The 20,291-nt window shown below is 44.0% G+C and overlaps 1 long non-coding RNA gene across 1 annotated transcript; it reads left to right on the top strand.

The window, feature by feature from the left end:
* The first annotated feature begins 17,411 nt into the window (after window positions 1-17,411).
* Window positions 17,412-20,272, top strand: LOC149119626 (uncharacterized). The gene is made up of 2 exons (XR_016228324.1): window positions 17,412-17,559; window positions 20,033-20,272. It is a non-coding gene; the product is annotated as an uncharacterized LOC149119626 (long non-coding RNA).
* The last annotated feature ends 19 nt before the right edge of the window (window positions 20,273-20,291 follow it).

Raw genomic sequence — 20,291 nt, 5'->3', positions numbered from 1 at the left:
ATTTAAAAAAAAGAATGAAGTAGTGACACATGCTATAACATGAATGAACCATGTAAAAATTACACTGAGGGCAAGAAGTCAGTAACAAAAGACCACATAATGTATTGGTCTATTTATATGAAATACTCAGAAAAGGCAAATCCAAAAGAGTAGACAAAAAGTAGACTAGCTGTTGCCTAGGTTTGGGGGAGGGCAGTAATGGAAATGGGAGTGACTGCTAAAGGGTACAGGGTTTCTTTTTAGGGTAATGAAAATGTTCTAAATTTAGATAGTGGTGATTGTTACACAACTCTGTGAGCATACTAAAAACCACTGGATTCTGGATTTTATGCATTAAAAGGGTGAGTTTTATGATATGTCATTTAAATCTTAATACAGCTATTATTTAAAATTGATAGATCATGAAGTTTTGAAACGGCAGAAATAATACAAAAGGAGCAGAAATGTCAGAAACAACTTTGCCAGAACTCTGGAAAACAGGCAACTAAGTAAACTAAGAAAAACAGTCTTTACAAAATAGTTTGGGGGACTGGTGCTGTGGCATAGTGAGTAAAGCTTCTGCCTGAGGCTTCGGCATCCCATATGGGCACTGGTTCGAGTCCCAGCTGCTCCACTTCTGATCCAGCTCTCTGCTATGGCCTGGGAAAGCAGCAGAAGATGGCCCAAGTGCTTGGGCTCCTGCACCCTCCTGGTTGACCCGGAAGAAGCTCTACACTCCTGGCTTTGGATCAGCCCAGCTCCGGCCGTTTTGGCTGTTTGGGGAGTGAAACAGCGGTTGGAAGACCTTTCTCTCTGTCTCTCCCTCTCTTTGTCTGTAACTCTACCTCTCAAGCAAATAAATAAATATTTTTAAAAATAGTTTGGAAAAACTCACTAAGCATACATACCATAATGGATTTCAACAACCAAAAGAACAGGTGTAGATGTTTGGTCTAATCACCTGTACCCCACAGCATAGTACTGAAGTCCCATTCCCACCTCTGGCTTTTGACTCTAGTTTCCTGCTAATGCACACCCTGGGAAACAGTAATGATCTCCCAAGTAATTAGGTTCTTTCCATCCATATGGGAGATCTGAATTACATTCTTGGCTCCCAGACTTCAGCCAACTATTGTGGACATTTGCGGAGTGAGTCAGTGGATGAAGTCTCTCTCTCTCTCCCCCTTCTCAAAAATAGATTTTTCAAAAAGTAAAAAATAGGGGCCAGTGCTGCGGTGCAGTGGGTTAAGCCTCTGCCTTCAGCGTTGGCATCCCATGAGTGCCAATTTGAGTCTTGTCTGTTCCATTTCCAGTCCAGCTCCCTGCTAATGGCCTGGGAAAACAGTAGAAGATGGTTCAAGTCCTTGGGTCCCTGCACCCACGTGGGAGATCTGAAAGAAGCTCCTGGCTTCAGCCTGGCCCAGCTCTGGCCATTACGGCCATTTGTGGGAGTGAACAAGCAGATGGAAGGCCTCTCTCTGTGTGGCTCCCTCTCTCTGTCTCTAACTCTGACACTCAAATAAATTAATAAATTAAAAATAATAAAAATAGGAAGCACTGGGAAAGAAGGAAAACCTCATTTCCACGGTTATCAATTTATAATATTCAAATACACAGTTTTCATCAACACACAAGAAATGAGAAAGTATGGTTCATTCAAAGGAAAACACATGGATAGAAACCATGCCTGAGGAAGTCCAGGCATTGAACCTTCTAGACAATAACTTTGAAAGAACAGTGTTAAACATGTTCTAAGTGCTAAAGGGAAATGTGGATAATAACTAAAGAAAATCAGGAAGAATATATTCTAAAAATGTTAATAAATACAATTATTTTTTAAAGAGAACAAGGTTGATACAGAAAACAAATATCAAAAAGGTAAGAGCAAGGGGCCAGCATTGTGGCATAGTGGGTAAAGCTACCACCTGCAATGCCAGCATCCCATACAGGCACCAGTTCATGTCCCGGCTGCTCCACTTCCCATTCAACTCCCTGCAAATGCACCTGGGAAAGCAGTGGAAGATGGCCCAAGTCCTTGGGCCTCTGCACCCACGTGGGAGACCTGGAAGAAACTCCTGGCTCCTGGCTTTGGCCTGGCCCAGCCTTGATCATTGCGGCCATCTAGGGAGTGAACCAGAGAATGAAAGAATGCACGCGCTCTCTCTCTCCTTTCAAATAAATAAATAAATCTTTTTTAAAAAAAGTAGGAGTAAGTCCTTCATTATCAGTAATCACCTTAAATTGCATTGATTATTCCAATCAAATGAGATAAATCCAATCAAAACTCAAGGGTTGGTATAATGGTTAGAAAACATGATCCAGGGCTGGTGTTGTGGCACAGTCAACTGGGCTGGTGTTGTGGCACAGTAAATTAAACTGCTGTTCGGGATACCTGCATACTATTATCAGAGTACTAGTTTTACACTCAGTCATTCTGCTTTTGATCCTGTATCCTGATAATGTGCCTCAGAAGACAGTGGATGATGGTCAAAGTGCTTGGGCTCCTGCCACCCACATGGGAAATGTAGATGGAGTTCTTGGCTCTTGGCTTTGGCCTGACTCAAGTCTGGCTGTTGTATTTGGAGAATGAATCAATGGATGGAAGATCTCTCTGTGTCACCTTCTTTGTCACTCTGCCTTTCAAATAAGTAGATCTTTTTTAAAAAGGATTCAATTATACCAAGAAATTCACTTTATACTAAAAGACACAAATAGATGAAATATGAAAGGGCAGAAAAAGATGTTCCAGGGCCACCTTTGTGGTTCAACAGGTTAAGCCATTTAGAACTCCTGCACATTACATCAGAGTTCTGATTCAAGTCCCAGACACTCCACTTTTGATCCAGCTTGCTGCTAATGCACCTGGAAAGACAGTGGAAGATGGCTGAAGTACCTGGGACCCTGCTATCCATGTGAGACATCAGGATGGAGTTCCTGGCTCTTATCTTTAGCCTAGACCAGACCTGGCTATTGTGGCCATTTGGGGATAGAAGAGTCTCTCTCTCTCTCTCATACACACACACACACACACACACACATTTTAAAGATTTATTTATTTGAGAGGGAGAGGTACAGGGGGTGGTTTCCATCCACTAGTTCACTCCCCAAATGGCCTCAATGGCCAGAGATGGGCTGATTAAAAGTCAAGAGCCAAGAGCTTCTTCCAGGTCTCCCATGTGGGTGCAGGGGCCCAAGCACTTGGGCCATCTTCTACTGCTTCCCCAGGCCATAGAAGAGAGCTGGATCAGAAGTGGGGCAGCCAGGTCTTGAACCAGCACCCATATGGGGTGCCAGAGCTGCAAGCAGAGGCTTTAGTCACTATGCCATAGTGCCAGTCCTTCTCTTTAAAATAAACACACACACACACACACACACACAAGCAAATAAATCTTTTAAATAAAAAAAGACACAGAGGATGTCCCATGCAAATGGTAACCAAAATGTAGTGGGGGTGGCTGTAGTATTATCAGAAAAAATAGACTAAGAATAAAAGTCTATGTTGATAACATGGTCAAGTCATCAAGTATATGTAATAATTTTTTTATTTTTTAGACAGGCAGAGTGGACAGTGAGAGAGAGAGACAGAGAGAAAGGTCTTCCTTTTGCCGTTGGTTCACCCTCCAATGGCCGCCTCGGCCGGCGCACTGCGCTGATCCGAAGGCAGGAGCCAGGTGCTTCTCCTGGTCTCCCATGGGGTGCAGGGCCCAAGCACTTGGACCATCCTCCACTGCACTCCCTGGCCACAGCAGAGAGCTGGCCTGGAAGAAGGGCAAACGGGACAGAATCCAGTGCCCCGACAGGGACTAGAATCCGGTGTGCTGGCGCCGCAAGGCAGAGGATGAGCCTATTGAGCCGCGGCACCGGCCAGTATATGTAATAATTTTAAACACAGATGCACCAAACAATTGTGACCCCAAACTCAAACACTGATAGACTTGAAGGGAGAAACACACAGTTCTATGATAATAGTGGAAGACTCAATATTCTGCTTTCAGACAGACAATAAATAAGGAAATAGAGGACTTTAACTACTCTATAAACCAGCTAGACTTAACAGAGGTATACAGAAGACCTAATAGATGTATACAGAACATACTACTCCACAATGACAGAACATACATTCTCAAGTTAACTTGCAGCATTCCCCATGATACAAAAATGATAAGTCATAAAACATATTTCAATATATTTTTAAAAGTTTGAAATCATACAAAGTATCTTCTTCAACCATAGTGGAGTGAGGCTAGAAATCAATAATAACAGAAAAACTGGACATTTTGCAAATATGTGGAACTTAAACAACATACTCTTAAGCAACAAATGGAGAAAGAAAAAAATCACAAGAGAAATTAGAACATATTTAAAGGAAAATTAAAGTACAACAGACCAAAATTCATGAGATGAAGTGAAGACAGTGATCAGAGGGAAATTTATATCTGCAAATCTCTGTATTAAAAAAGAAAATACATTTGTGCATGTTGACATTGTATCCTGCAACTTGGCTGAATTTGTTTATTACCTCTAGTGTCTCTGTGGGTTCTTTGGGGTTTTTCTATATGTGGGATAATGCCATCCGTGAATAAAGGTAGTTTTTCTTTATCTTTCTGACTCTGATGACTTTTAATTCTTTTTCCTATCTTACTGCTCTAGTTATAGCCGCCAATATAGTGTTGAATAGCGATGAGGAAGGCAGGAATCTTTGTCTTCTTGATGTTTAAAAAATTATTTACCTATCTAAAAGTCAGAGTTACAGAGAGACAGAGAGATCTTCCATTTGCTGGTTCACTCTCCCAGTGGCTGCAACGGCCAGGGCTGGACCAGGCCAAAGCCAAGAGCCAGAAGTTCTATCCAGGTCCCCCACATGGGTGGCAGGGGTCTGACACTGAGCCATCTTATTCTGTTTTTCCCAGGCCACTAGCAGGGAGCTGGATCAGAAGTGCAGCAGCCAGGACAGGAACTGGCATCCGTATGAAATGCTGGTGTTGCAAGCAGTGGCTTTACGCCCTATGCCACAACACTGGCACATTGATCTTAAGGAAACAATTTCTGTTTTTCACGATTGAGTATGATGTTATTTGTGAGTTTTTCATAAACATTCTTTACCAAGTTGAGGTTTCCTTCTATTCCTAGCTTTCTAAGAGCTCTTATCATGAAAGTGTACGGCTTTTGTGAACCAGCATATGGAAGATCTCTTTCTCTCTGTCTCTCCCCCTCTGTTACTTTGCCTTTCAAATAAATAAAGTAGATATTTAAAAATTGTTAAATTTATCTATATAATAAGCAGATAAACAGAGAGAGATAGAGACAGGTATATGAGATAGAAAGTTCCTATAAAACTGGTTCACTCCCCCAGTGCCTGCAAGTGACAGGGCTGCATCAGAGCCAAATCATGGAGGCAGGAATCCAATCCATGTCGCCCATGTGGGTGGCAGGAACCCAGTTACTGCTGCCTCCCAAGGTCTGCAATGGCAGAAAACTGGAGTCAGGAGCTGGAGCCTAGAATCAAACCCAGATACTGTGATGTGGAACTTGGGTGTCTTTATGCTAAGCTAAATGCTCACTCCATGAAGCTAATTGATTTGTGATAAGGTGCTAAGACCATTTAATGGGGGAAGAAAAGTCTTTTCTTTTTTTTTTTTCTTTTTCTTTTCTTTTTTTTTTTTTGACAGGCAGAGTGGATAGTGAGAGAGAGAGAGACAGAGAGAAAGGTCTTCCTTTTGCCGTTGGTTCACCTGCTGATCCAAACGCAGGAGCCAGATGCTTCTCCTGGTCTCCCATGGGGTGCAAGGCCCAAGCACTTGGGCCATCCTCCACTGCCTTCCCGGGCCACAGCAGAGAGCTGGCCAGGAAGAGGGGCAACCGGGGAAGAATCCGGCGCCCTGACTGGGACTAGAACCTGGTATGCCGGCGCCGCAAGGCGGAGGATTAGCCTATTGAGCCGCGGCGCCGGCCAAAAAGTCTTTTCAATAGGTGTTGTGAAGGCAATTGGACTTCCACATGTATGCAACAGAATGAAGCTGAGTCCTTCTCTGACACCATATACAAAAATAAAATCAGAATGTACCAACAACCTAAATATGAGTGCTAAAACTATAAGTCTTAGAAAATAACATAGTGTACATTTTCATGGTCTTGGATTTTACAGCAGATTCTTAGATATAGCATAAAAAGCAACAAAAGAAAAAAATAAATAAATTGGACTTCACCAAACTTTAAAATTTTTATGCATAAAAGGACATTATCAAGAAACCAAAAAGTCTAAAATCTTAGAAAAAACACTTGCAAATCATGTATGTGGTAAGATTTTGATATCCCAAGTATGTAAAGACTTCCACAGCTCAACAAGAAGATGAACAGCGTGTTTCAATCCATTTCACGCTGCAATAACAGGAAATGTGGTAGTGGGAAATTTATTGGCTTATAGTGAACAGGCTGCAAGTCCAAGATTGAGGAGTTTGCATCTGGTCAGGGCCTTATTGCTATATCATTACATAGCAGAAGATGAGAGGGCAAAGCAGGGGTGGGAGGGATGTTTAGGGAGAGAGAGAGACCAAACTCTCTGGTCTGCAACAAAAGCACTCCTGCCATAACACACTCACTCACATGATAATAGTATTAATTCATTCATAAGAGTTGTGGCCTTCATGACCTAATAACCTCTCATTAGGCCCTACCTCCCAACACTGTTGCCTTGGAGGTTAAATTTCCAATACAGACTCTTTGAAGGACACGTTCAAGCCTCAGCACAACCCCAATTTTAAAATGGACAAAAGATTTGAATAGGTGTTTCTCCAAAGAAGGTAAATATATATCCAATAAACACATAAAAATATGTTCAAGACATCATTAGTCACTGCGGAAATGCAAATCAAAACCACAATGAGATACTGCTGCACAACCACTAGAATGGCTATAGCCCAGTAAATTGGAGTGTTGATGTGGATGCTGAAAAATTGAAATTTTTGTACATTTTTCGTTGGAAGTCTAATGGTACAGCAGCTTTGGAAGACAGTGTGATGGTTCTCCAAAAGGTTAAAAATCAAATTACCATATGATCTGGCAATTTTGGTTCTGGGTATATAGTCAATATAATCAAAAGTAGGGTCTCAAGGAGATATTCAAACACTCATGTTCACCACAGCATTGTTCACAATAGCCAAAAGGTCAAAGCAACACAATTGTCTATCAAGGGATGAATGAATAAACAAAATGTGATATATGCATATAATGAAATATTACAGATAAAGCTTAAGGACCTTATATTTGGAATCACTTAGCAGAGATGGTTGCACAGAGCCCCACCCGCTTCCTCAAGGAAGGCTAGCCTGGTAGGGCTGTGCCCCCTTCCGTCTGCCCTTACATCCTTCTCTCCTTTCAGTATTGAAGTCTTTGTTATATTTCCCTTTATGGCTTGAAAAATTGAGCCCTGGAACAATCTTCCCTGCATCTTTGGCCCAGAGTAGAGAGGAATTGGGGCTGAGGGCAGAAAATGGTCTGTTATAGCAAATACCTCCTGTGTTCATATAAAGGTATAGAGGTGGGGCCTTCCCCAAGAATCAAGGCTTATGATTAACAATTGAGGGGCCAGTGCTGTGATGGAGTAGATTAAACCTCTGCCTGCAGCACTGGCATCCCATATGAGTACTGGTCATTTCGGGAGTGAACCAGTGAATGGAAGACTTTCTGTCTCTCCCTCTCTCTGTCTATAACTCTACCTCTCAAATAAATAAATAGTACTTAAATGCAACCCATTCTTATTAAAAAAAATCAACAACTGGGTGCTTGTTCTATAGCCATTACTGCCCTCTCCCTACCTGGAGTTAACCTTCAGTGTCCTTTCCATAGTGTTTTTTTTGTTTTTAATTTTGCCTGTTCACCTCCACTTTGACTATGACCTTGTCTAAACAAGATAAGAGTCGGGGAACTCAAGGGGCTTCCATAGCCTTGGAAACTCATGACTGGAGCATGGGGAGATTACTGAGGCCATAAACAAGAGTGTCAACTTGTAAAGTCAACAACAGGAGTCACTGTGCACTTACTCCTCATGTAGGATCTCTGTCCTTAGCGTGCTGTACATTGAGACTTAATGCTATAATGAGTACTCAAACAGTATATTTCACTCTGTGTTTCTATGGGGGTGCAAACTGTTGAAAGCTTTACTTAATGTATACTAAACTGATCTGTAAAAAAAAAAAAAAGAAGAAGAAGAAGAAATTGTCAATTCCCAACTTGACTCTCACTGGGATTAAACATGACAATAGGTCTGATCTGATTTCATCATCATTTAAAAAAATCATCTATTATTTTTCACTTTATGTTTCTGTGTGGGAGCAAACTGTTGAAATCTTTACTTAATATGCTAAACTGATCTTCTGTATATAAAGAGAATCGAAAATGAATCTTGATGTGAAAGGAAGGGGAGAGGGAGTGGGAAAGGGGAGGGTTGTGGGTGGGAGGGAAGTTATGGGGGGGAAGCCATTGTAATCCATAAGCTGTACTTTGGAAATTTATATTCATTAAATAAAAGTTAAAAAAAATTTTGCCTGTTCCACATTACTTTTCTTAAACATTTATTTATTTTATTTGGAAGGTAGAGTTACAGAGAGAGAGAGAGAGAGATCTTCCATCCTCTGGTTCACTACCTAGATGGCCTCAACAACTAGAGCTGTGCCAATTCAAAGCCAGGAGCCAGGAGCTCCTTTTGGGTCTCCCACGAGGGTGCAGGGGTCCAAGGGCTTGGGCTATCCCCTACTGCTTTCCCAGGCCATAGCAGACAGCTGGATCAGAAGTGGAGCAGCTGGGACTCTAACCAGTGTCCATGTGGGATGAGAACACTGCAGATGGTGACTTTACCCACTATGCCACACTGCCAGCCTCCTCCATAGTCTCTTGAATACTTTGGTGCCAGGGTCTTTACTGTCAGTACACCTTTATGTGACTCTCTCCCTAACCCTGTGTCTCTACTTCCCCATCTTTTAAACAGAAATATGTTATGGGGTCTAGTCGATTACCATAAGTGATGGGGAGGGCAGGAGATTTGGTCTAGGCTATGAGCTTTCTGAGGGGATGCACTTTCTCAAGTTCTCTCTCTGGGTCAGGGGCCCTACAGGGGTTCCACTGGTCTCATTTTAGACACAGAAATTACGTGTCAAAAACTGCATGTTGTAGTGTGATGAGTAAGCTATCGAACTTTGTGGTCAAACTACCTGCATTTGACTCCTTACTTGTTGTGTGACCTAACACAAGTGCTAAATCTTTGTAACCTCAGTTACTTTCTGAGAAATGGGGCTAATGATGAGATCTCTTTCACAGGGTTATTTCACATACTAAATTAAAAACTTAAAAAGTATTTGGTCCATTAGAAATATTGCTGGGTATTTGTTGAATAAGTGAATAAACTAAGTAATACAGTTCTACTCAAGCTCAAGATCACAGGTCCAAAAAGAATCAAATATAACATCTGTTATTCAGTGTGTCAAACAGGTGCAAAAGTATGGTTAAGTGGTCAGACTCCTGAGAAACTGAATTGAATTGAAACTTGAATGCAAGTTTCAAAAAAGTAATGCTTTGAGGCCAGGGTTGTGGTGTACTGTTAAGCTGCTGCCCAAAGCACCAGCCCCACATATTGGAGCACCAGTTAGAGTCCTTGCTGTTCTACTTCTAATCCAGAAGCTTGATAATATGCCTTGGAAAGCAGCAGAAGATGGCCCAAGTACTAGGGCACCTGCCACCCATCTGAGAGATCCTGATGGAGTTCCAGGCTTCTGATTTCAGTCTGGCCCAGCCCCAGCTGTTGCAGTCATTTCACTGGAGAAGTGTACCAGAGAATAGAGGATCTCTTTCTCTCTGTCTCTTCCTCTCTGTCACTTTGCCTTTAAAATAAAATAAATATTTTTTAAAAAGTCACCAAAACAAGTTTAAAAAAAAGGTAACAACACTTTGTGTCTGTTTGTACTCTGAACTCCTAGAACAGTGCCTGACAAATAGTAAGTGCTTGATTAATATTTTTTGAATAAATGAATAAGCAAATTAATTGATACTATATTCCAGGCACTACATTAGGCATCTAGGATAAGTTGTAAGACACAGTCCCTGACTTCCTGAAGCTTACAGTCATTAAGTTGACAGTCACACCAATAACTGGACCTTCTGTGAATACTGTGAAGGAGCAGGGCAGAGTGCCTCCTAGTCTAGGTTGAAGAAGGGAGCCTTTCAGAGCCAATGACTCTTAGCGGAGGCCCAGGAAAGGAGTGAATTAGGTGATATTCAAGGAGAGATGGTGGGTGCAGCATTGGCCTATTCAAAGATCAGAAGAATGGTCAGTGTGGCTGGATTGTGGTAAGAAAAGGGGTGAGTAGTAGAGATGGAGTTAAAGAGATTGGCAGGGATCAGGTCATGTAGACTTTTTGTGTGCCATGGTAAAGAATTCAGTTTGTAGTGTTTATCTGATGGGAAGACTTTGAGGATTTTGATCAGTGAAATAACATGATCTGTTTTACAAAGATACTTCTGGTTTCCTGGAGGAGAATGGGTTGTAGGGGGCAATGGTAGAATCAGGGAGACCTGTTGGGAAGCCAAGGCAATCAGCCACATGAAAAATGATAGAGATTTGGACCTGACTGAGGAGATGAGAATGAGGAAGGCAGTGGATATTTTAGGGATATATTCTGATTGTAGTAAGGACTTGCTGGTTATTTGGATGGTGAGGGGGTGGTAGAGAAACTTGTTAGATTTCTGGTTTGCTGCTGGATGTGGGTGCCATCTTTCTTTGATTGGGAAGATTGTAGAGGAACATGCTTTGCGCCAGAGGGAAACAGGCATTCTGTTTTGGTTGTCTTTGGTTTACCAAATGAGGCATCCACATGCAGATGTCAAACATGAGTCTAGAGCTTAGGAGAAATGCTGAGGCATCTTTTTAAAAAAGATTTATTTATTTATCTATTTAAAAGGTTTAGTGACAGAGAGAAGGAGAAAAAGAAAAAGACACAGAAAGCTATCTTCTACCTACTGGTTCCCTACACGGCTGCAATGGCAGGGCTGGGCTAGGCCAAAACCAGAAGCCTGAAACTATCCAGTTCTCCCATGTGGATGGTAGGAACTCAAGTACATGAGACATCTTCAGCTGCTTTTCCAGTTTCAATGGAAGGGAGCTGGATCAGAAGTGGAGCAGCTGGGATTCAACCAGGGCTTAAATGGAATGGTGGCATCACAAGTCATGTCTTAACCCACTGTGCCATGACACCAGCCCCATGAGGCATTCTTAATAGAACTGTACATCCTGGGTATACGAGGAAAGCCATGGGCTAGTTGAGAGCAGAGGAGTAACACAGGCTGACTTTTGCTTTAACATGATAACTCTCGATGCTGGCTTAAGAATTGACTGTAAAGAGATAATGATGAAAGCAGGGAGACCAGGAAGGAGGCTACTTAAGTCACCTAGGATAAACGTGGTGGAGATGGGGAGAAGAGGTTACATTCATTGTAAATTTTGAAAGAAGAGCTAACGGGCCTTGGGAATGGATTCTATATGAAAGGCAAAGGAAGTAGAACAATTTCTACTTTCTAGTTCTAGGTTTGCCTAACTGTGTTGATGGTGGAGCCTTTCACTGAGCTAGAGACCACTGGGGGAAGAGTAGATTTAGGGAAGATATTTAGTTCCATCCCTTTGCATGCCTTCTTTGCTCTTTATGTTTTCTTATCTGCATACAGTAACCTTCAAAAGAAGCTTATCCATTCTACCTCAAGCTCTACTAATCAGAGAATCCCACCTCTATTTTGATGCCCAGTGTTGCCTGACTTCTGTAACCAACACACACACACACACACACACACACACACACTTCCCCTATCTTTATGTCGATGACTTGCAACATTCCACCTCTAGTCGTGAACTGTTTCCTCAGCTTCAAACCCATATGGCCAACCAATTACTGGATACCTCTGCCTGGTTGTGCCACATGTACCACAACTCTACCTTGCACCAAACTAAAGTTTTCATACTGTGATCTGTATATCAGTCCTCTGCTCCATTGTTCCCTAATTGTGTGACTGCCCTACTGTATACCCAAAGTTAACTTCACTGTTGTTGGGCTCCACATCTAACCTGAAACTAAGGTCCATAGATGCCACTTTCTGCACAATATAGAGTGGTGGTTGAGAGACAGGGTTCTAAAACCAGTTTGCCTTGCAATAATATCTGGCAGGCTTGATGGGAAAGGTGGGGTTGGCGAGAGCAGCCAGAATCATTCTAGTATAATTATGGAGGAGGGGGGCCAGTGCCATGGCACAGTAGGTTAATCCTCTGCCTGCGGTGCTGGCATCCCATATGGGTATCGGTTCTAGTCCTGGCTGCTCCTCTTCCAATCCAGCTCTCTGCTATGGCCTGGGAAAGCAGTGGAAGATGGCCCAAGTGCTTGGGCTCCTGCACCCACGTGGGAGACCCAGAAGAAGCTCCTGACTCCTGGCTTCAGATCAGCGCAGCTCCGGCCATTGTGGCCATTTGGGGAGTGAACCAACGGATGGAAGGCCTCTCTCTCTGTCTCTTCCTCTCACTGTCTGTAACTCTGCCTCTCAAATAAATAAATAAAATCTTTTAAAAAATTATAGAGGAGGCATAGAAGGGGAAAATATTGGAAAGAGGGAGATGAATTAAGAGACTGTTGCATGTAGATGGGAAATGATGGAGGGTCTTGAACTGAGGCAGCAGCCTTGGGGATGAAGAGAATTGAACAGATAGCAGACATCCCACTGCCACTCTCTCACTCTACTGTCAATTCCTTGAGGGCAAGAGCTGCCTTTTTGTCTTTGTATCTCACCACTACACAGACACACACAGCATAACATGGCTGTTTGCCCACAAATCCACTGTTGCCCAAAATGGATTCAATTAAATTCAATTTGCAAGACTCAGTGACTGTTTCCATCTGAGAAGAGCAAGATGGCATCCAGATTTAGAACCTGGATCTTAAGGAGAATTCTGAAGTTGCTTTCCATGGAGTTGTAGAGCACTCAGAGCATGTCCCAACTTCCCTGCTTCCCCTACCCTAAGGTTTGTCCTTGGCAGGGCCCCAGCTAGAGTAAAGCCAGTCTTCCCTCCAATCATCTGGCCCTTTGGACTGGGAAGGAGGCTCTGTCTTCTTGGGCCTCCCTTCCGTTTTCCCTAGCCTGGGTAGTGAGTCCCTCTTCATAGTATTTGAATCAGAGGAAACAGATAGACTGAGGAAGTGAAGAAAAAACAGGCCGCCTGGGCTCTGTGAGCCAATGTAAACACTCAGTGGTTTCCTGTTGTTGCAGCCCAAAGCGTCCCATGACATCATTCCTGGCCTTTCCAGAACACACCAGCTCAGCCCAGCCTGCCAACCTGCCCAGGGCTGAGTGGCAGTCACCCCCCTTCCCCACCAGTGCTAGATCCTCCGGAACTGGGAAACTTCTCCAGCCCAACCATTCCCCACCTGCCCAGCCAGCCACTTAATGCCTTTCTAGCCCTATAAGGCATTGAAGATTGCAGGCCGGAGATGCTGTCCCTCTTCCCAGAGGCCCGATGGCTTATGGGTCAGAGTAAGATTTCCCAAACCGGAAAAGTTATTTTACTTCTTTTAATGGATATTTGGAGTCAGGGGAGAGGGAGGAGGGTGTGATGCACAGCTTTTGAGACAAGCCTTAACGGCTTCCTCCCGCCTTCACTCCACCCAAGGGCCTACAGATTTATATTCTCAGTGTTGGTCACAAATTCCTAGAAACAGAACCACAAAGATATTGTAGCTTATTTTTTTTCCATAGTGTAAATGAGAGCACTGAAGCCCAGAGAGGGAAAAGCACTGGACTTAGTCACACAGTTGGTCAGAGTAGTATAAGTTATGCAGGATCAGGGGTCTGAACGTGAGATATCACAAGGCAAGATGATACAATTGCAAGGGCTCTTGACAAGAAATCCAAAAACCAGGGTTTGAGCTTGAATTCCTGTGCAAACTTGTATAAACCCCTCCTTCTCTCTGGGCTTTGGCTTGGACAGTTATAATTCAATTAAAAGAAGCAAATTTTTATTGAAAAAGCACTGTGTTGGTAGAGCTGGTAGCTTCTGGGGATGAGAAAAAGCATGAGGAAAATATTCCCTATTTCATAGGCTGCATTTGAAAGAAAATGAAAAAGATGGTCTGAATCCTATAAGAGAACTGAAGCTTATGTGAACTCTGTACCTCTTTTCTAACTAGGATCAAAACACAATCAGGTTTGTGGGGTTATTTGGGGTTGCAGCCCCTTTCTCACCCTCTTCACGAAACAGCAGAGTGTTCTCATTGGGCCAGAGTTTTGTTTTCAAAAAATTCCCCCAATTCCTGTCTCAATTAGCTGAGTAGATTTGCATAGAGAGGTGGCGAGGTCCTAAATTGTTGTCTGGAAAAATCAAGCCAAACGCATTATGATAATTTCTGCAGCCAGCAGTAATTGGATTTCAAGCCGTTGCTGTGCCATGGAACACAGGCAATTCGAAATAGCTCTTTTAGACCAATCAAATTCATCACTGCTTAGATTAGTGAACAGAATTCAGAGGCACGTTTGGGGAAAAGGATGCCTATTCCTGCACCCAAAGACGCACAAAGCAATGTGAAGTCATTCCTTTAGCCAATCAATTTAACCACAGCATGGATTAGGTGAAACACGCACAGAGCGAGATAAAGACGCATTCAGATGCCTGGAGACGCACATCCATACGCAGATACATACGTAGGAGGCTATACACACACACTGTGAGACACACAAAGTAACACACTCACACAGTCCCAGAGCAACAAACACACAGGGGGAAAAAAAACACGCTCAAAAAACACGCTCACTGCAACAGGAAGCTAACAAAAGACAGCTAGCTGTCTGGGAGTGCTGGGGGGTTGGGAGGTGGGGGTCGCTACTTCCTGACATCCTGCTCATCTCTCTCCTTCCTCCCCCATTAATGGCCTTAATTCAGATCTTACATTTCCTCTATAGCTGCTTTAAAAAGCCACCTTCCAATCGACTACATCTATACTCACTTCCACCATACCACATCACATTCTTATTACCTGTCTGTTGCCTGGACTACAGCAAAGATCAGGGCTCCCTGCTGTCAGATCTTTCCTCCAATCCATCTTCCATGAGGCTGCCTGCCAGAGGGAATCTCTAGAGCTCAGCCCCATTCTTGCCTCTTTCCTGTTAAAAATCCTCTCTTTCCTCCCTATCACTGGCACAAACCAATCCAGACACCTGGCATTCAATTTGAAATTGCGGCTTCCATGCTCTTTTTCATGCCCTCCACCCTTCAAAAGGCAGATTGCACTTTGCCCAGCTCCCTACACATGTGCTCCAAGATCTGCCCGCAGTGCTAGTCCCTTGACCTAGAATCACCCTCTTCTGCACCTATCAAAATCCTACTTACTTTAGATTTCCCCAGACTGTTTGAAACTTTTAAAGGATGGCTGCATCTTTGTCATTAAATTGGATTTTTACAGATTTGTTTTCTTATTTATTTGAGTGTTAGAGAGAGAGAGAGAGAGAGAGAGAGAGAATCTTCCATTTGCTGGTTCAAAACATTAATGGCCACAACACCTGGGTCTGGGCCAGGCTGAAACCAGGAGCCAGGTACTCCATCCTGGTCTTCCTCACGGGTAACAGGGGTCCAAGCACTTGGACTATTATCCACTGCCTTCCCAGATGCATTAGCAGGAACCTCGATCAGAAGCAGAGCAGCTGGGACTCGAACTGGCATTTCAATATGGGATACTGGCCTTGGGAGCAGGAGCTTAACCTGTTGCGCCACAATGCTGGCCTCTGCCATAGAAATTGTGTTTGATGTTTTCAAAATTTAAGGTTCAATCCAATGCCAATGACGTCTGCCTCCAACCTCCCAAAAGCTCTGGGTTATAGAACTGAACTTACCCATGGCAGCCTTAACAGGCATATGTGTCTTGATACTCAGAGGACAGCTGATGGGAGAAAAGGACAGAATTCTATGATGCCAGTGCCTCCTCTTGGGCAGACAATATGCTGGCACTCTTCCTGTACTACTGCATGGCCCACTTCTGCAGAGACGGACGGACAAACCCCAGGTCTCTGGACACTCAGATCAGATTATTTTGAGCTGATTTGTTCCAGTCATAGTTTTTGAGTCCTGGTACTGCCAAGGACCATGAACAAGTCTCAGTCCTTCCCTGGCCTCAGTTTTTTTTTTTTTTTTCAAGAATTCTGTCAGTTCTGAATTCTATTATTTCAAGATGTATTTCCTTTCATGAGGCCATCTGGAACTAGGTATGTGCACATCATATTCCTTCTGTCCGTATCCATTTCTCTTCTCTGTCTCTTTCAGATTCTATATCTCCCTCTTTTTCTCTCTCATTTTCCTTTTTTTCCTCTCTGTTTCCCTCTCCTTTTCTCTCCTGCCTCTCTGTCTCTGTGCCTCTTCCTTAATGCATCCCTCATATCTATCTCTCTGTCTCTGATCCACTCCCAAACCCAGAATTTGGTTGACTAGCTTCCAAATGAAAAAATAGTTCTGGGACTTCCTGGAGGTTGCTGGTGAGCAGAGGTAGAAATGGGGTTCCTTTGAGGTCCTCAGAAATCTCAAGTCCCCCTCCCCACACCTTGGGCAGGGGGTCACAGGACTGAGGAAGAAGATGAAAGGATGAAAGGTCTCATGACAGAGCCAGCTGGCTCCTACCTTCCAGCCTTTCACCCAAAGAAAGGGCACTGCCCACAGACAGCAAAGGTTCTTCAGCTTCTAGATGATCTGAGCCAGGGGTTCTTAGCAACCATATTCCCACCCTCTCATCCAAACATTTTGCATATGTGAACACTAAGACTCACAAACAGGAAAGGACTGGTCCACTCCTACATGGGGCAATGATGGAAGAACTGAAACTAGAATGCTGGCCTCCGTGTTCTCAATCAAGTGCTCTGCAAAGAGAATAAACCTGGTTCAGTGCCATTAGTTGAAAGGCACTGTTGAGGTCATTATGCCAGGAGGAAAAGAGAGGCTCAGGTTTATGATGGGTGGTGTGGTGACCCAATCAACATCCAGATTATGAACGCTTAGGGACAGGGTCTGGCTCTGCTTTGTATATAGCGAAAGCCTAAGTCAGAGTGTGGCTCTAGCTCAGTGATTAATAAGTGAGGGAGGGAATCACCACCAGGCACTTGGTGGTGGGTGGTGTGGGGGGGGAACACTGACGCCTCTTCTGGGCCTGTAGATATTTATGCAAAACACTCCAGAAACTTGGAAATCCAAGGATCAAGAGATTTAGTCTCAGTCTGTTGTAAACTTGCTTGGCTTCCCCTTTGCCCACCAGCCATAAATCAGTTTCTGCTTTACAAATAAAGGGTAATGATATCTGCCTCATCTGTCTCTCTGGGGCCTGGGGAAGTTGCAGTGAAGAAAAAAAAAAAGAGATAGGAAAGAGCTCTGACAAAAACAAGACAGCGCTCTGCAAATGTGATGGCCGGGTGCTATGGTGATGTCCCAGCTAGCAATTATGTTCTCCGGCGCGGCGACTGTGGGCGCCGAGTGAGTCATCCTCTCACTCTCAAAGCCGGAGGCCTTGCAAGGGGAGAAATGAGGTGAGCCTTTTGTAGAGAATTTTTTTTTCTGTGTGTGTTGGGGGGCAGAACAGGGGTGGACATTCCTCCCCTACACACACACACACACACACACACACGCATACACACACAGTGCCCCCGATTTCAGCCCCTTTGAAAATCAACGGTCAGCTTAAGGGAGGACTACATCCTGACCTCTGCTGTTTAATTTTGAGACTGAGAGGCTCTTAAGTCACTGACTAAAACTTCCAGTCCCTATTTCCACTCAGTCGAGTTCCACAGCCAGCTTGGGGCTGTAGCTCTGACTGTCCCAAACTCACTCTGTCGCTTCAGGCAAATGGCATTCCCTGTCTGCGTACTTCTCTTTTGTAAAATGCAGACTGAACTAGATGCCTAATGTTATCTTTCACGAGTGCTGAACTGGGATTTAGAAGACCAGGGCTCAAGTCTTAGCTCTGGCACACCAACTTACAATGTTAGATAAGTTCTCTCCTGGGCCTCAGTTTCCATAACTATCAAATGAGACATTTGGATTAGATGCTTAGCGGTGTGTTTCAAGAATTTGGACCTGGAACTCAGGAAATCTGCGTTCTGTCCATGACTCTTAGAGACTGGATCATTATCTGAGTTTAGCCTGGTCGTGCCCTTTCTGAGGGCCTTAGCTGCTGTATCTTTGTTATGAGGGGATCTGAACATAAGGCGTCTAAACACACCCGCTGATTCTCACAGCCTATAGTTCTAGAATTTTACGAGGACTGAAAAGGAAGTGGAGGGAGAGGCCACACCCAGAAAAATTTCTCATAAACTGGCAGAGGCTGCCCTCTATGGGTCTGACCTGAAAGTGCAGGCCTAGCTAGCTGAGGCAGGAGACCAACACTGAAGACAAATGGGTGCTTCACCCAATAAGGCCAAACACAGGCTGGGATTGACCCACCGACTTCCCTGCCCTTCCGAATGAGGGGGATTCAGATAGGAAGTGTGTGCTAAGAGACTGGCTCTCCCCACCCAGCCATCAGAAACAGGAGGCTTTCTAAGGCTAGGCAGAGACAGGACCACTGGGGGCTCTTCCATGGACAAAATGGATAGATCTGGGGCGATGTGGAGTATGACCAAGTTAGTTCCATGGCCAAGAAGTTTTCACTGATGAGACAAAGATTTCTTAACAAATGGTAGGATCTGCTCAAATTGCTGTTTTTCAGCATCCCCCATCTACTCTCCACCCTCCCCAGAGGAGAGAGAATTCATGCCTGGACAGAAGAAAGGAGTGATCTCAGTGTGGGAGTTAGAACCTAACTATGAGAAAGAAATTGAACACTGGGCATACTCAGTATTCAGGGAAGGCCTTAAGGTCTAAGGGATTTGCGGGCTCAGTCACTGAATTTTGAGAACTCCATGGACTCATTTTGCCCAGCACTATGTGCTAGAGGCTTAGGATGGATTCAGATATAGGCTTCTCTGTTACAGAAATAGGTGCATACTACGACATTCATAGTTGCCATTCTATAATTGAATAACTAAGAAGGTCAGGAAACTCTGTGCCCCTTCCCCCCTCTCTCTCTTAGTTAAAAATCTGACCATCCATCCCAGTTGCAAGAGAAAACATACCTTGTTCTGCTCCTGGATCACTATTATAAACCAGGTCAAGTTCTAGCCCCTTCCTAGGCCTCAGTTTCCCCAACTGAAGGATAGGGTTGGACTTGATGCACTTTCAGGTTTCTTACATCCCTGACATGTTCTTTTTATAATGTTCTGTGGCATTCTATCCTCTTCTTCTCCTGCCCAAGCAGGGTCCAGCCATTCCCTAAGGCCTTTTCAACCCTAACCTCCTACCCTACAAGCTTCCAAGCTTTCCATAACGTCCTAGCCCCACCTCTGTGCCTTCATTCCACCACTGCCACCACTGCTGCTACTTGCAATAGTGTATTTTTAGTTGGGAATTCTAATCACCCATTGCTGATGCTGGTGAGCTGACAAAGGTTGATACAGTATTCCTCTGAGGTGACAAAAGTCCCAGCTTTGCTATCACTTTTCTTTGTGTCCTTGAAAAAATCATCTCCATTCTCTAGATGTCATTTTTGTCATCTGTGACTTAAGTGCTGTGGACTAGAACAGTCTCTGAAAGCAGCAAATTGTTCCAACATCTTCCACCTCCAGGCAGTGAGAAGGCTGAGGTTGTCTTTGATGTTTTTACTATAATCCTGATCCCCTTTCAGTGCTCCTTAAATTGTATTCTCTCTTACCAACACAACTTCCCACCTCTAATGAGTAGCCAGGGTTCCCACAAGCATGCCGTACATAGGAAAGCCAGTCTTCTATTCCTCAACTCTTGAGTCTGCCTCCTTTCCCTCCTCACCCTGTTCCTAGCAAGAAGTTTTTCCCAGGGCTGGTACTGTGGTGTAGCAGGTAAAGCCACTGCCTGCAGTGCCAGCATCCATCCCATATGGGCACCAGTTTAAGACCCGGCTGCTCCACTTTCCATCCCGCTCTCTGCTAGGGCCTGGGAAAGCAGTAGAAGATGGCCCAAGTCCTTGGGCCCCTGTACCCACATGGGAGACCCTGAAGAAGTTCCTGGCTCCTGGCTTCGGATCCGCGGAGCTCTGATCATTGGAGACATCTGGGGAGTGAACTGGCAGATGGAAGACCTCCCTTTCTCTCTCTCTCTGCCTCTCTGTAACTCTGCCTTTCCAATAAATAAATAAATATTTAAAAAAGGGGGGGTTTCCCTTCCAAACAAGAAGTCTGTGAGTGATAAT

Source organism: Oryctolagus cuniculus, chromosome X (assembly GCF_051225735.1).
Source record: "Oryctolagus cuniculus isolate XC-2025 breed Fujian yellow rabbit chromosome X, ASM5122573v1, whole genome shotgun sequence".
Lineage (NCBI taxonomy): Eukaryota > Metazoa > Chordata > Mammalia > Lagomorpha > Leporidae > Oryctolagus > Oryctolagus cuniculus.
This window is presented reverse-complemented; position numbering and strand designations above follow the sequence as displayed.